Source organism: Pezoporus occidentalis, unplaced genomic scaffold, assembly GCF_034315485.1.
Source record: "Pezoporus occidentalis ecotype Australia unplaced genomic scaffold, CSIRO_AGI_Poc_V1 ctg37, whole genome shotgun sequence".
NCBI classification, from domain to species: Eukaryota; Metazoa; Chordata; class Aves; order Psittaciformes; family Psittacidae; genus Pezoporus; species Pezoporus occidentalis.
This window is the reverse complement of record NW_026915691.1, coordinates 1,304,781-1,321,808: the sequence shown is the minus strand read 5'-3', so window position 1 is coordinate 1,321,808 and position 17,028 is coordinate 1,304,781. Positions and strand designations below refer to the sequence as shown.

At 45.9% G+C, this 17,028-nt stretch overlaps 1 long non-coding RNA gene across 2 annotated transcripts in view; it reads right to left on the bottom strand.

The window, feature by feature from the left end:
- The window catches only part of LOC134170316 (uncharacterized), a 28,717-nt gene extending 11,925 nt beyond the window's left edge, over positions 1-16,792 (bottom strand). For both annotated transcript variants that reach the window (XR_009967227.1, XR_009967228.1), the window contains exons 1-2: positions 16,701-16,792; positions 11,672-11,863 (exon numbers count right to left, since the gene is read on the bottom strand). This is a non-coding gene — a long non-coding RNA (uncharacterized LOC134170316). The remainder of the gene's footprint in view (positions 1-11,671; positions 11,864-16,700) is intronic.
- Between the last annotated feature and the right edge of the window lie 236 nt (positions 16,793-17,028).

The window sequence follows — 17,028 nt, the reverse complement described above, 5'->3', positions numbered from 1 at the left end:
TAAAAATAGACTTTTACACTTGTCAGTTCTGCTTTTCTCATTGTATGTGGTTTCTGGACATGTTAAGACTAGTTCCTAGTTATCCCAAAACTTAGTCCATAGTGGTGGAACACAATAGACCTTCAGTGTGAAGGGAACTGAATATGACTTTTAGGCTCAGGAGTACTGCCAGAAGGCTGTAAAGCAATGTTATAAACAGAAAGCTGGTGTCCCTATATCTGAGAGTGGATATCAGCCCTCCATTTGGTTGTTATTGGTGAAGTTTAATGTTTTCTTCCATATTGGCTTTATCCGATTTCTATGGCTGGCCTTAGAGCACTTCACTACAAGTACCATGGTTTTCCCACAAGCTCACCATTAGTCCCACGTTGATTTCCATGTTAAATCCAGTGGTTTCAGCGTTAGCTCCAGCTGCCAGAACTTCACTTTTAATGAACGTAGATCACCACGCATCTCCAAGAGTTGTTAAATCCCTCCTCTGGTTTCCATGGAAATCGTTGCTGATACTAGTCTTTCCTTCTTTTTCTGTGCCTACAGTTAACACAGTGGAAAAAGAAGCACGCGAATCCCTGGTTTTCAGCATTCCTCTCTTTGTGGTGGAAAAACAAATATGTCTAAAAGATTGAGGAAAAGGAGGGAGTCTGATTTCCAAGTCCAGGTCTAAGGTAGCTGGTTGGAGTAGCTGAAGACTCTCTGATGCTGCAACCGCAGCAGGAAGGTGCTGGCTCCCTGCACCTCCTGCTTGCCTTGTATGAGGTGAGAGAGTGGGTGCACAGTTTTCATTTATCCATCCATGTCTGCATGAATCCGGAGACAACGGACCTAGGCAGAACCAGGTCCTCTGGGGCACAAGGCAGAAGATCTGCCCATGACCAAAGACACTGAGGAAGTTATTGGCACAGGAAGGTTTGAGTAGAGATGGAGTAGATTCACTGAGGGACTAGAAAGCAAGCACCTACTTCTACCAGCCAACAAGGCACATGCGCCACTTCAGGTGGGTGTAACTGCTCAGCCTCCCTGTTTGGATGGGATCCTCAGCCCTCTATGAGTAGCCAAATCTGGGCTAGCCAAAGAAGTTTGCTTCTTTTTCCCTCTCACTAATGAACCTGCGAGAGCACCACAACCACAACCTCCTTGGACACTTGGGCAAAGCCATAGGAAAAAGAACACCAACCCGTTTGCCAACTTTAACCTCCATTACAGGAAGGCCAAATATTTCAAGTGTCTCATTCAACTTCCCATGAGCTTGTCTCCTCCTACACCAGCCTGTTCAGTACAGAGAGGCAGCTGGCCCAAAGGAGAGCTTTGGGTTGAGTTCCTAGCAGGCAAATGACATTTCCCCACCGCGGTAAGCCTGGGAAGGCATTATGTTAGCACTGTCCAAGTCCATTTTTGTCTCATGTTCAAAGGAAACCCTAGATATGTTTTCTAAATTGCTTTCCAGCTCTCTCAGCGAACAGGAGGCTTTGAGAACACATTCTGAAACCCTTCTCTTCATCTCGATGCATCTGCTCTTTTTCGTCTCCATCTGGACAGCAGCGCAGGTACACAGACTAGACCCTGGCCTTTGGCCCACATGGTCCTTCCAAGTCATTTTTGGACATGAAATGCAAAATCTATCCAAAGCTCACTCCGCAAAGGGCTTTTATTTCCATTTGAGTCCACTTCAAGGGTCTGCAATGGGCTTAGTTATGTTATTTTTGTTCCCCTTTCCAAAAGAATAGTCGAGCAATCCAAACTTTGGATTTAGGGAATTACTGGACTGTTGCTGGGGAAAAAAAAAAGAGAATAGCAGGAGCTGAGTGTCTTTGCTTGTATCTCTAGAGCTAAGTCTTGTACGTGAGATTAAGTCCTCGCTGCCGTTCTCTAATTCAAGATCAGACTCCTGGACTGACTTCAGACAGTTGCATTAGGCAGAACTAAGAGCTGGCACGGCCAAGCAATGCCATTATTCATCCGGTGGGAAAAGCAGAGTGACATTGGCTGGTAGACAGCAGGCACCTCCTGGAGACGAGACGTGACTGCTGCCTCTGAAATGGCACACTCATGGAGCCGGGACAGGGGTCAAGTTGACACATCCAACACAGGCAATCTACTGCCACTTCTGCAGTTACAATGCAGGAAGGGAAGACATTGAGGAAGAGATGCTCTTGTAAGGAGGAAAGAAGAGATAACTAATGAAGCAGTGTGCCAGATGCTTCAGGAGAGAAAGAAGGAATCACATCTACCAGCAATCTTAAAACAAATCATACCCGTCCAGGAGGAGCATCTCTGCCAGCTTTCCGCAAGGATACAAGTTCACAAAGCAGGTGTTTTGGCTTCTTGCAAAGCACTTTGGAAACTCATGGAAGGAACAAGCAAGCTGAAGTGTGGGAAACCAAAGAAGCCAAGGCTTCCTAGCAGGGCAGCACCGCAATGGGTTTGGGAAGAGGATACTAGGCTCCTGCTTCACCCCTCCTCTGCCAGGTGACAGTGACACTGTGCCCAAGGGGGACAGGGCCACCAGGAGGGCTGGGAGCACAGCTCCTCTTCCCCCCAGGGAACACTGGCTGGGAAAGGCACCAAGAAGGAAGGGACTCAGGAGAAGAGGGGGTGAAGCACGTCCATGTGCAGATGAGAAACTTAGAACTGGCTTTTCCAAAGTAAATGCTTGGCCTTCCAAGATTGACATCCTGCCTCCCCAAGCAGCCAGGACATGATTCCTCCCATGTAATGAGCCACCCTTTCCATGCACAAAAACACTTCTCTTTTTCCTCCCTTTTTGGGGCCAGATGGGAAGAAGTTTTCAGTGTTGGATTCAAAATGGCCAATGTCTTTTCCAGTCATGGTAGGTTCTATCATCTCCCTGTGTAGAACACAAAGCCCCTGCCATAACCTAGAATTAGAAAAGAATTTCCTCTTTAAAGACCTTTTTTAACCACTTCCTTTCAGTTTATTCCCCCCTCCTTGAGCTGGAGAGGAGCACAAGAGGAAGGATGAAGCTCGGATTTTAGCAGAGATTAGCAAGATCATATCCAGACTGAACTAATTCTGATCAAGCACCAGTTGGTTGGTTACTTGTTGGCCTGAATTTCACTGGTAGACCCCTTGTCCCTCAGTGTATGGTCCATTTTACAAAGGAGCTGATCACGCGTGACCCTTGTTGACCTCCAGGTTGTAAACCAGATTAATCCAAGCACAGCAAGATGGGAGCCACATCCTAGAAAGCTGCTTCTTGTGGTTTCTACAGCCAGCCCTTCCCTTTCCCCTCATGAACTGCCTTTCGTGTTCATCTCTGGACACAAGAACCCCCAAAAGCTTTTCACTTTCTCACTCTAAGCAATGTTTTTTTTTCTCTCAACTCACTTGGGCCAGCGAGAAAGTTTCCACACATTTTCCCAGGTCTCTTTGAGAACAGGGCAGAGCCATTCATGGAAAGCAATCCTCATCTCCTTGCATGCCGAAATGTTTGCTTTGGAGGGTAGAAGAATATATGTGCCAGTGGGGTGGAAAATGGGGATTAGGTATCCTCATGCAGCTACTGGTCTCCTGGGTCCACCTCTGTAAAGCAGTTGAGCAGGTGCTGAGCTAAATTCACTGCTGAGAAATGAAAGCACGTGCTAGATCAAACACAAGAACAGTGCTGCTGAAGACACAGTAGTGCAAGCTCAGCATGTGACCAACAATGGTTTCAAGCAAGAAACACCATCATCTTCATCTTCACTTACCTTGTGGCCAGAGACTGGATGGCCTCCTGAGGTCAAGGGATCTAAACCAAATTTTGATGTTAAATATTATGGGCTTTACTGGTCTAAGGCTGGTCTTCAATGTTCTTTACAGAGGCTATCTCCCTCTCATGCATACCTCACCAAGTACGGAGAAACCAGACTGTGTGGCACTTGCCAATGGTCTTGCAAGCCCAAGCCCACATCTGCTGGCAGAGTTCCCCGCTCCATCACCTAGCATGCTTGCCAGTTTCTGTGGATGTTGGTTTGGAAGGGATTTGCCATGAGTACCATAAACAGTAAGAACAGGCAACAGTCAGCAAAGAACTATAGAAGCCAAAGAGTGGCCACATCTGATGAGCCGCAAGCCACCCAAATCTCCTTCCTTCCAAACAGGAGGAGGAGGTTGTCTTCTTTTTCACCATCCCTGAGCCATCATCCATGCAACTTCCTGCTAAAGAATCCATCATTTTCTCACACTGGCATGTCCACACCTATCTTGCACTTGAAAAGGGGATCCTGGACTGAAAGCCTTCAGCCAAAGCATGATTGTGTCAACGGTGTATGTGCCTCACTGATGCCTCCATCCCAGCAAATTTGGTTGAAGCAGAGATGGTTTAGTTTTGACTGCAGGTTTGACCTAGCGTTCATCAAAGAGAATGGAAAATTTGTTCTTGATTTGCAGTGCTACATCAGGATCCTGGGTGTTGAACCACAAAGTCAGCCCTGGGGAAAGCCTGAAGCCAGTCGGTTTCCTTTTGTAGCACTGTATCTCTCTTTCTATTTCTAGTGCACTTTAAAGTACAGGAGGTTGTGTGCTTCTTATCACTTCCAAACAGTGCTCTAACACAAGAAGCAAGCAGCAAACAGGCCATGCCAAAGCATGAGTTAGGAAACAGTCCTAGTCAGGATCTCTTATTATTGTTGCTGTGATTATTACAGTGTTGTTGTTGACTTTGTCTCTGCTTTACAAGCATGCAAACCAGCACCAACAGCAAAGAGAAGAATAGAAATTGCATTTCTGTTGATGCAGCCACTGTTTCCCATTTCTGTTTATCCTTTTGTCTAGGCATACAAGAGGCTCAGAACAGAAACCTGACTCTCTGCCAACTTCATGTCCTCACCCAAAGCCAGTGCATCATCTCACACTGCTGGTGCATCCCTAAAGCCATGCACCTTATCTGTACTTCTGCTGTGGTACTGACCTGCAGTGTCTCTAGGAGCCAAAGGACACGCATGTTGCTTAAAGAAAAACCTGGATGGGTAGCTTAGATTTGATGCCTACCTTTAAAATAGCTAAAACTGGATGATGAAGACTCCCAGCCCTGACTGTAAGAACAGTTGATCTCTCTGGGAGGTAGAGGTTTCTCCCTGTGCTGGTTTTTTTTTTGCTAGGATAGAGTTAGTTCTCAAGGAAAAAAGTATGTGGGGATGAGTTTACACTGCCAGCCATCCCATCCTGCCCTGGAAAAGCCCCTTTCAGGTTTAGGGAGGTCAGGACACAGATCACAGGAGACAGTCCTACAGACAGCTCTCCAAAAGGGCTGTGAGCCCCAAAACTCATGTCTGTTCCCATTTATTGCATTCCATCCCCCTCCACACTTACCTTCACTCCTTTCCCTCCCAGCTTCCCACACACAATTCTTTTTCCATGAAAATATCCAGCTGGGTCTTAAAAGCACCTAAAGCCTTTGTGGCCTTCTTGGCAAACGCCTCCATCATTCTACTCTCTGTTAGGGAAGAGCTTTGCCTGGTACCCCCTTTTGGCTAATGGTGTCACTGACTTTGCACCTCTGCCCCAACACCAGTATGAGGTTTTTATCCTGCTCAGTCCCTTCTTATATTGCTAAACTTCAGTTTATGAGTTAGGTCCCCCTGCAAAGAATATGCTTTGGATGTGGACTCATCCCGATTGCCCCATAGGACAGTAACAACCTTCCTTCCAACCACAATAAAGCAGTCATTCTTTTGAGCATAGTCACTCTGCCAAGGTGATGCCATAACTATTATCTCCCTAAATTCCCTGATTCCTTGCTACAGGGAATCTCAGTGTCCCATATTCTTCTTCTAGCTATGGGGTGTAGCCCATTGTGGCTTTATGGCTGAAGGCATCAAAAGATCTCTGTGATTTATGAGATGGCTTTATGCCTTCCTCCTTTCTCTTTTGCTCTAATAGTCTGGCTTCCCAATATGACCTTGAGAGCATTCTGATGTCTCATCATATGGTTTCAGAAGTGCACATTTCTGTGCCAAGAAGAGTGGTTATTGACCAGGAATGAAAGAAATCTTGTTATTTAGGCTCTGGAGAGCAGAACCGAAAGCAGCAGCTTGGTACCTCGTCTTGAGTAAGAGCAGAAGCGAAGTCTATAAAGCTGCCTGCCCCTTTGCCTCACTCCCTTTTAGACACATCTTTCAAAGCTTCACCTCCAAATGTGAAATTCCAAAAGCTACAAGCTTATCAAAGGAAAGGGAGCACAGCCCAGTCGTTATTCCTGAGAGAATTCCAAGTGATATGAAAACAAATAAACCCAAAGATTACACTACAGAAAACTCCCCTGATGTCATTTGAAAGACAGTTATATATACTATAGGGCTGCATACTCCAGACCCTTGGGCATTGCAGGCTCCAGGGATGCTCAAACTCCTTCATTTTGCCAACATTAACAAGATGTAGCTTGAGGTCATTGCTCACAGCAAAAGCCAAAGTTATCCAACTTCTCTTATCTGCTCCCCTGTCTTTATCCAACTGGAAAACACTGTGTATTCATTTATCCATCTTTCAGACATCATCAGATCTTAAAATGGAGGCTCCAGTGCCCTGGACAGAGCGTAAGCACTTTAAAGAGGAGGGGTGGATTTATCAGTCATGGTTTTCCTTGTGGGCATTGTTCTCTGGGGGCTCTGTGGCTTACATTCAAAGGAAAGGCTGATACCAGTGGGCTTGAAGCTCACCCCTGGATTGGGAAGGCTCTGGACAGAAAATTATGGTAGTGGAAGAGAAAAAGAAAGGGTAGAAGCCCCAGAGGAGATGCAGAGGAGCAGAGATGGGGTGAGAGCACAGCCCAGTTGTATTTGCTTTAATTTCTGCCATTGCATTTACCCCAAGGGGAGCCACTCCGGTTGGGTACCAGGTCAGATCTACAAAGCACAGTGGACTAAAGGTGAGAAGCATTGTACTCACAATTACTGGGATATAAGCACCCAGGTTGTACCCAAGTTTGCTGCATGATTCCCAGCCAGCATGTCCAAAGGGCTACTCACCAGCTCCTGGGTCTTCAAACACCATCCTCCTGATTTCAGCTCCATCAGAATATTCCCTCTCCTTGCTGCTCCTTCACCAGAAAGCTAAAGTCTCAAGGGACATCCTGAAAGCCCCTGAAATAACCTTCTCCCAGCTGAAGAAGCCATCCCTCCACCCCACTGAATTGCTCCCAGCTGCCAGGAGGGAGGATCATGAATGACTGATGTTGGCTGAGTAAATAGGTAGATGGACAGGCAGACAGATGGAGAGATACACATAGATACATCCGTATACATACACATTGAATTGGATGCATAAAGAGAACTACAGTTTCTGCCCCACAGCTTATTTGCCCTCATATTCTGTTTCTCCCTCACTAAGCTAATAATCTCACTTGTGGAACCTTATCAAGTGATGTTTGACAATCCAGTAACTACATTGCATCCAGGAGTTCTTTGTCCTGCACCATAGCAGCAATATCTCCAAAGAACTCCTGCTACAGCCAGGACCACACCTCACAAATCACACACAAGCATTGGCCAGCTCCTCATCAATCTTCCCCAGGTGTTCCCTCACTCAACCTTACCACCATCATCCCCAGGCTTTCCCTGGCAACTCTTGATTCTCATTCTTTCTTCCTAAACCACCTGCCTGACCATGCTCAGGGGCTTTGACTTTTGTGTGTTCTCCACATTGACACCCTGCTACCGCTTTCCTTTATGCACAAGTCTCAATGGTGCATGGAGATCTTCCTTGAATGTCTCATGAGGTTGTATCCCACAAAGATACTACGTTAGCATCCCTACCTCAGTGTCTGGTTGTCCATCAATCAAACAGGCAAATATATTTGATAGACTATATACCATATAGGTGTAAAACTTATATATATAAACATATAAATTATATATACATATAACATTATGTATAAATATATTTATATATTATATATTACATATATAATATATAAAAAATCTATGTCAATATATTATATATAATACATAAAATGTATCTAAACCATTACATTTTGGATGTAAAATACATAAAATCAGCATTCTCTATTCCTTTTCCCTATCACCACAGCATGAAGTTACTTTTCTCCAGGAGCTCTTTCCTGGTACCCAAAGAAATTCCCTTGAAACATTTTCTGAAGAGAAAATGTAATTTCTCAAGAGAATAAGTTTTTAATAGAATAAGTTTTTAACTGAAATTGCCTGCTGTATTTGAAGAGAGTTGATAAATCATTACAAAAGAGTGAAACATTTCCCTGCATTGAATCATTTTGTAGTGAAAAAGATTCATTTTACCATAGCTTCCGTTTTGGACAACTTTTGGGGGGTGCTTTTATCTAACTCTCACATGAAAAACACTGTTTGCTAGCAAACCCCTCCTACTTTTCAGTTTAAAACTCACTTCTAAAAGCACTGAATGCATTTTTAATTCCTATTTTGGGTAATAGCTCATGCTTAGCACTGCACTGACAAAGCTACATGCCTTCCAGTGTGGAGCTGGCTGGCGTCCAGGCAGCTGAGGGCATGGGCAGCAAAGGTCATGTCTGCTTGAAAAGACCACACAGCCATCCCCTGAAATCCCTCTGGGAAGCGGTTTCTCAGCCTAAATGCACAAGGTGGTGTGAAGAAACCCCAAACCCAACCCCTTCCTGAAATAGCTTTGATAATCTTCCACAGACAGGAGCTTCCAGTATAGAAAGGGGCCTACAAGGATGCTGGAGAGGGATTCTTCATCAGGGACTGTAGTGATAGGACAAGGGGTGATGGGTTTAAACTGAAAGAGGGGAAGTTCAGGTTAGATATAAGGAAGAAGTTCTTTACTATGAGGGTGGTGAGGTGCTGGAACAGGGTACCCAAAGAAGTGATAAATGCTCCATCCCTGGCAGTGTTCAAGGCCAGGTTGGACAGAGCTTTGGGTAATATGGTCCAGTGTGAGGTGTCCCTGCCATTGGCAGGGAGGTGGAACTGGATGATCTTAAGGTCCTCCTATTCCATGATTCTCCATCCTCCCTGGCTTTTCCCTACATCCCATCAGGCTCCCGGTGAACCCTTGCAGTGGTGGGAAGTGCTGCGTGACAGCACCATGTAAGCACATCACCATTGGTGTGTCTGCAGCAGCACACTGATGTTTAGGTGTTTAACCTTCCTCTCCCAGCCTGAAAAGGGGTTCCCAGACCAGGGGCCACGGAGCTGCTCTGGGTGCACAGGCCACTTCACAGTGGCATTTGAAGTGCTTGAATGCAGCCCGGAGAGCTAAGTGCCTTCTCCAGGGCAGCACACGTGGTCCCCACACAGAGCCAGGAGCTTCTGATAGGCACGCGAGTGGCTTCCCAAACGCCTGTGCTGAGCTGGCACCATCATGCTCCTCCAAAGCCCTTTTGGGCTGGGAAAGCACAGTAAGTGTCACAAGCTGAGGGGGAAAAGATTTTCAAAATGGTCTCTCTCTATTGCTGCCCTGAAGTCCTCTGTTTTGGGTCAAAAAAAAGGAAAAGTTGGTATTTCCCAACTTGATTCACACCCCCACCAACAAAAACTTGCTGTGCATAGAAAGCTGCATCCCACTCTTCTCCTCCCAGGAGCATTTATGAGCCCCCTGCTCTGAACCATCACTGGAGCTGCCTGAAATCCTTTTGCTGCCACAACAATCTGAACCTGTTTGGGATGTTTGAGCACAAAGAATTGTCTAGAAAAAGGGGTGGAAAATAACCCACCTCTGTTTCTGAGCAGCTTTAATACATAGCCAAAGGAGACCAGCTCCTCTAAAACCAAGCCTGTGGTGTCTAAAGTGTTAGCCACTTGAGATAGCACAGAAAAGTCATGGTCCTTTTTATATCTATTGCCTAGTTCTGGAAACCATCCTGTGAGTAGCCACTTGGACTTTAATAGGATGAATCACTGTTAAAACCATCATGTGCTTATAAATGTTTACATGAGTGGGCCTAAATGGAGATACCACAGGGAGGGGAGGGAGAGGAGCAGGGAAACCAAGCTTAAAGCTGCAGCCATTGCTAAGAGACACTTGCCTGGAGGGTTTCAGACCTGCTGCTTCTTGATTTGAAGTCAAACTGCCCCCCCAGGCACAGAATTACTAACCCCAGCCCGTGGGAGGTACCCAGAAGTGATGTCTTCTGCTAATAAATGACACCAGTAGCAGTAGTGCCTGATGCAGGGGTAGTAGCAATGGTCAAGAGGTAAGTCATTCAGGGGAATAAACATCTCCCAGCATTTGGGAGTCGCAGGGATATTCATGTTTTGGGAAGGATTCATGGAAGGGTCTAAACCTGCAATGAGAAGCCCACGTTCATCCAAAAGAAATCACTGAGAAGCAGTAAAGAGCAGCCTGACGGTGCCTGTGCCCTGAAGAGCATCCAAAGCAAAAGTACATACAGATAGAATAGTTAGGGCTGGAAAGGACTTTAAGATCATCTTGTTCCCTCCAGTAAATGACATTATCATCATCCCCAGTCATTAATCTGCTATGTCTGTCTTGGTTTATCCTGTATTCAAGGCATCACGTTGTGTACGTGAGATCAATTCTAGCCTTAAATCAAAGCTTAGGAAACTTTTTGACACCATTTCTTACAAGAACATGTTAGTTTAGAACAACTCACTCAGATAGGCAGGGTGGGCTTAAGGGCATGGTAAAAAAAGCTCCTCTGGGTTAGTGGTAAGGTTCCCACCAGCTTCAGGAGCTTTCAGATCAAGCCTCCTATGAGATAAACCTTAGGCCCCTACCAGACTTCCCTGGCATGGGATCTGGGAGGTTTGCCGTTAGCTTTGAGACTTTGAATCGGGGCCAAGTGATTGCAGCTCTTGGTTTAGGGGAAAAGGAAACAAAGGAACTATGAGCTTAAAGGATTAAAAGGAAGAGCTAAAAATAAAGCATCAGCAATGCCAGACCCCCAAATTTACTGCTTTCCTTGCAAAGAGGATTGGTTTTCCTGTTGTTTTACTGAGGGGAATCAGGCTTCTGCATGACTTGGAAGAGCAGGACACCAACAGAAAGCTTTGTGATATTATTCTCTGAGACCAGCGTTGTTCCTGTTGCTTTTCCTGCAAGTCATCATCTGGCTAAACATGGAGAAGAAAAAAATGATTCAGCCTTTTCCTGGCGAGCATCTTAGCTACCTCAATGAAGAATTACCCATCAAATTAAAGAGTCCAAAGATTAATATGAAAATATATGGGGCATGATTTCTACTTGTGCAGCCTATGATGGTAACCTAAAAACAAACAGCCCTGCCTTTATGTTTTCCTGCATTGCTGTCCATCTCCTGCCACCGTTGCCTTCAGCTCTACATCGTCCTTTCTGTTTCTGTATCATCCAGAGATGATATTTGGGAAACAGGGGTGAAAAAGAGGGTGTGTGAGCAGTAAGCTGGGAGACACCAAGATGGTTGGAAGGATGTGGGGTGGGAGGATAACAATGGGAGGGAGAGTTACATGGATGCTGCTGCTCTTGAGATGGGGAAAGGCAGTCCCACAGGTACCATGGGGTGGAGGTATATTGTCACTTACTTATAAATTGGGAACTAGACATGGTTTCAGCTGCAGAGGCTCCAACACTGCAGCAATCCCAGCTCCTGGGTGAGCATCACCCCAGTAGTCATGAGATGTTAGCAGAGCACCTACGGAGCTTTTGAGCTTCACTTGCTGTTGACATCCAAATCCAATGCTGTGGGAGGCCTGGCTCATAGCAAGGATTACCAAAATCCTACCTGATCCTTTGGACCAAGAATTCCAGTTTTCAGTCTAGCTGATCCTGCCTTGGGGCCTGGATAACCTTTTGGGGTCCTTTGGATCCTATCTCCCATACAGTCCCTTTCCAGGTCACCCCACCACAGATGAAGAACAGAAGCAGGTGCCACAAGGACCCCATTCATCCAGTTATGGCTCAATGAGGGATTTTTCTGGGAATGAAAGAACAGCAGAGAACCATGTTCAAACCTTTCCTGAGCAGATAGCTCACTCCTGAGAGGGAGCCCAGCTCTTGGACCTACAAAACTATACACACACAGATATGTTACATATTTATTCGAGGCAGAAATTGGCCAGGAAATGGCTATAAAACACACATTTTGAATAAAAGGAGGGAGATTTATGGCTCTTTTGCGAATCTGAGTCATATCTTTCTGCATCCCCCAGGCAGGAATACTCTAATCACTAACATACTCCAAACATGTACGCACAGTGGGCCGAGAATTGCTTCCTTCTGGCCACAGCTCCAGCTAAAGACGTGATAGGGATTGAGCTACTTTATCTGACAGTTGGTAAATGAATTGCCAATTCATTCTGAGCTCGGAGGGGGATTTTTTCCCCTTTCAAAAAAAGGGTCCTTTTATATATGTCTTTGATCAGTCAGGGCCTTGACAAATTATTTTCCAAGGAATTTCTTGAGCCCTAATGCCATGAGGAGGGAGAGAAAAAAAAAAAGCCAAACTGGATTTGCTCTCAAAGAAAAGCTTTTATGTCTCAAAAATCACAGCAATGTAAGGGGTTTTCCTCCATTTCCCCTCATCTCCTTCGCTTCAAGAAATGGAGGCAGGTAGCCTGAAGAGTTTTTCATCCCACCTACAGGCAGGATGCAGATGGGAAGGAAGCATGGCCAGGTCTCCCAGCCCGATTCCTCCCCAGCATGGAGGAGCACCATGAACTCTAGCACAGACTGAACGGAAAGGTCATGGTCATCAATGACACTGATAAAGAGGCCCTTCAGCGCTGGTATGAGCAATGGGAGCAGAGAGCAGCTCAGGGCTGTGTCACCAAGAAGCTGCTTTCCTACCACATTAAGCACTTTGGAAAGGTTGGGATACAAGAGAGCATCTCCCTCTGGCACTGCTGGCATCACTCCTAAGTGTGAGGATAAAGCAGTGTTTGCTTGTCTTTTCCCAAGCAAAGGGAATGGGGGGGAGAGGTTTCCTGGGTTTGCCACTTTACTCTTTTTATCCTATCATTTAATCCCTTTTCTCCAGGCAAACGTCATGTCCTTGATTGAATCCCAAGTGGTCCAGGCAATGAGTTGCACAAGCCAAGTCTGCGCTTTCTATTACCATTAATGCACAAATAACTCATCCCCTCGTTATCCCACCCATCTGTCCTGCAGGAGGGCAGGCACCCAACAGCACAGGATTCAATTAATGCTTTTCCACTACACTGAACTTCATCAGGATGGCTCCAACTCAAAATAAAACCAAACCCACAAAACCTTTTATCCAGCCCTGCATGGGAACATATGTAACCTGTCTACAGGAATCCTCCTACTAGAATCCCAATAGCAGCCCCACTGCAGGCAAGAGTGATGGATAAAGCCTTTTGGCTAGGGGCTAGCTGGGCCTAAGAGTACGTTGCAGCTTAATCTTCTAAAGAAATTAGCCTAACCAAATCACTGCAGCTGACTCCTGGGGATTTTTCACCTTCATAAGTGAAATCCAAGCACCTAAAGAATTAAAGATTTCAGGTTGAATATTGTAGAGGGTCCTCAGTATGAAGACACTGGGCTTGAAGAGATTTTCAAGCTCATTCACTTTTTAAATAGTACCTGTTAAACTTCTCCTGGCTCACAAAGCCTCCAGATTTGGCTTCAGATTAAGCCTTAATAGAGGTTATATATAGCTGCAGCTCCACCTCGGCTAGCCGCACCTCTCATACACAGGGCTGCCTCTCTTGCTCTTGGAAATCGATCCTCCTGGAAAGAGCAGCAGCTGTCTGCCAACCAGGAATAGGAGACAGAGCCACAGATGGACTCAGCTAACGAACCAGGATGTTCCTGCCCCATCCATCAGTAAGTGATCGAGTTGTTAAAGTTGTCCTAAAAGCTGCCATGATCAGATGAGATCTCACACACAGCTTTCCTGTACTTTATTAACAGCTGTGTAAATACGAGCAGAACCCAGGCAAACCAACATTGAAAATAATCCCATATAAGGATCAGCAATACCCTGAGATATGGAGGTAATCCTGTTCAGACCAAGAGCTCACTTCCTTACAGGCAAGAGTCTTCAAATATTGGCATGGACTGAACCACAGTGTCTGAAAGACAGACGTTAAGAAAATACTTCAGGCTTTCTTTGGATTGATGGGGTTTTAATGCTATAGCACAGCTAGGAATGAGGTGGCCCTTTTGGTTCCTAGTGCTGACATTGCCATGTTTTGTTATTCTTTTAAATACTGATCAGAGCTGAGCGACATTTTGGGATGTTGGGGTGGCTTGAGGTGAGAATTGTCTTTTTTCTACAAATAGCTACATCAAGTTGTCCTTACAAAAGGATTCAACAACCACTATAAGACCTACCGCACCTCCCATCCCAAAGGTAATGTTCTATGGCAAAGCATAACAGCTTTGATGCTTCCTCTCCTAGGAGACACTTTACATAGAGATACACTTTATCGTTTCAGGTGATTTGTTTACAGAGGGAAAAGTACAATTAGAATAACAGACTGGTTTGGGTTGGAAAGGACCTTAAGATCATCTAGTTCCAACCCCATGCCATCGGCAGGGATGCCTCACACTAGACCATGTCTCCAAAGGCTCTGTCCAACCTGGCCTTGAACACTGCCAGGGATGGAGCATTTACCACTTCTTTGGGCAACCTGTGCCAGCATCTCACCACCCTCACAGTAAAGAACTTCTTCCTTAGGTCTAACTTGAACTTACCCTGTTTCAGATTAAACCCATCACCTCTTGTCCTGTCACTACAGTTCCTGATTATTTCTTAGTAAGCTAAGCAAATTATGTTCTTTAAGCCTAAGCAGCATTTTGGTGCTGGCTCAATGCACCCAAAAAGAGTAGTTATCCACGCTGATCCAACAGTGGTTATAATTTCCTCTGCAAAGTGGTTTTGGAGGCTTGGAATGTCACCCAGCAGCCTCATCTGTGGCCCACGGCCCTGGCTATGCAGTGCTGCCTCCTTCCCTCACTGCACAGCCTCAGTGTAGGACACTTGGACATGAACCAAAACAGAACCTCATTACTTGCTCCCCATGTAGGCAAGTGCTGCAGTCACTGCCAAGCTGGGCTCGTCATCACCACCTTGACTGGCATTGACCCAATAGCAATACTGGTGCCTGTCACTCAATGAGGCTGTTAAAGTGCCTGTCCAGGCACACGCACCCATAACTCACTGACCAGCTCCAGACTGCTTACAGCATCCTGGACCATCCGTGCTCCACTGACCCTCTGCCTTCAATTAAAAGCTCGCAGAGTCTGGAATTCCCTCTCCTTCCCTGCCTAGGAGCACTGAACGTCAAGCTCAGGCAGAATAGCCAACACTACTTGAACAGCAGCAAATACATCATCCTAACTCAGCTTTTCAACCAGGCTTCAGCTAGACTTGCTTTCCCCAGATACATGCTCCACAAAAACCACCCTGTGTTTTAGTGGGCTGCAGTGTTTCCAATTAAAAGCTCTGATGAAGAAGGTGCATGCAGATGCCCTCAGGTTTACAGTGATCTTGAGACAGAAAATACTGGGGGACAACCCCCCAGCCTAAGTTTCTGATGAAGATCAGGACCTGCAACTGCCTTTGACAGTCACCTATAGTGTCCTCCAAGTCCAAATTGGTGAGGTTTGGACTGGACAAGTAGACAACAAGGTGGGTGGAAAATTGGCTGGACCATCACATGCAAAGGGTGACCACCCACAGCAAAACATCCAGATGTTTGTTGGCTACAAGCAGCATCGCTCAAGGGTCACTACTGGCACCAATGCTTCCAAATACCTTCTTATATTAAAGACCGGGGTGATGGGACAGAGCACACGCTCACCAAGTTCACAGATGATACCAAACTGAGGGAGCAGCCAGTACACTGGAAGGAAGAGATGCTACTCAAACAGACCCCAACAAGCTGGAGAAGTGGGAAAGCAGGAACCTCACCAAGCTCAAAGGCAAAGCCCTGCCTCTGGCATGGATAATCCCATCCATCCAACAGGTGGGGGCTAGAAAGCAGCTTTGTAGCAAAGGACCTGGGCGTTTTGGTGAGCAACAACTTGAACAGGAGCCAACCATGCAGCCTTGCAGCAAAGAGCAGCTGCACCCCAAACTGGATGAGCAGAACCGAAGCAGCAGGTCCAAGGGTGTGATCATAAAGGATGTCTTGGATGTCCAGACAGCAAGGGCAGCAAAGGGGGAAATAATGCTCCATCGTGACCACCTCAACACCTTCTGATGAGAATGTTTCCCTAAAATCCCAGGAGCAAACCCCAAAATTCTGGTTCATTACAGCCCAAGGCTAAGCAAAAGCTGAAGTGAAATACTGATGACTTTGGGATCCCTAGAGCTAGCAATAAGGATACCCCAACAGCACAAAGCCCTGCAGTGATACAGACACACAGGAGATCTCCACGTGCCAGATCACATAAAATAGAGGAAGAGCAGCAGCAGATTATTATCATCATGATAATAAAAATTATAGTACATTTGTTTGGCTTTATGCAACAGAAACATCTCAACACCAGCATTTATAGATGTCCTACTGGAGCCCGCAGTCCCTTACTATTAAAGGGCTCACTATGCCTTACAGCAGGTTTCTGTCCCCTATAATTTAGGGCTGTACTTTCTGTTCATAATCCAAGCAACATGTTTTACCTTGGAGCATATTACAAGTCATTTGTGAGGTCTTAAGTAGAGAGCAAACCCCTCCTGCCTTGTAGCACAGTACACTCCCCTGAGAGCACCGCACAGGTTACATAGAAACCCATTCATAGGGACCATTTTCCATCCCCTCATCACATCCCCAGTTTTTACATACTTGTGCTTAAACGTGCTCCCAACAGCAGCATCAACACTGAACTTACAGCATCACTGAGAACCGCCGATACAAAACCTCCACAACAAAGCCCCACCACTGTCTTCTCTCTGTGGTGGGAGTGTTCATCCAGGTGGAAATGATGCTGGTGAGAAGCCTTGGAGAGTGTCTCCAGCTGCTGCTGCCTAACTCAGGGCAGCTGCAAACCCCACAAGTCTTTCAATGGCAATGAAAGACCAACAATGGCAGTGAAAAAACAATGGCAATGAAATTCCCAATGGGCATTGCCCAGGCATTCCCAGGAGAGGGGCTGCCAGGGCGCTCAAACAAG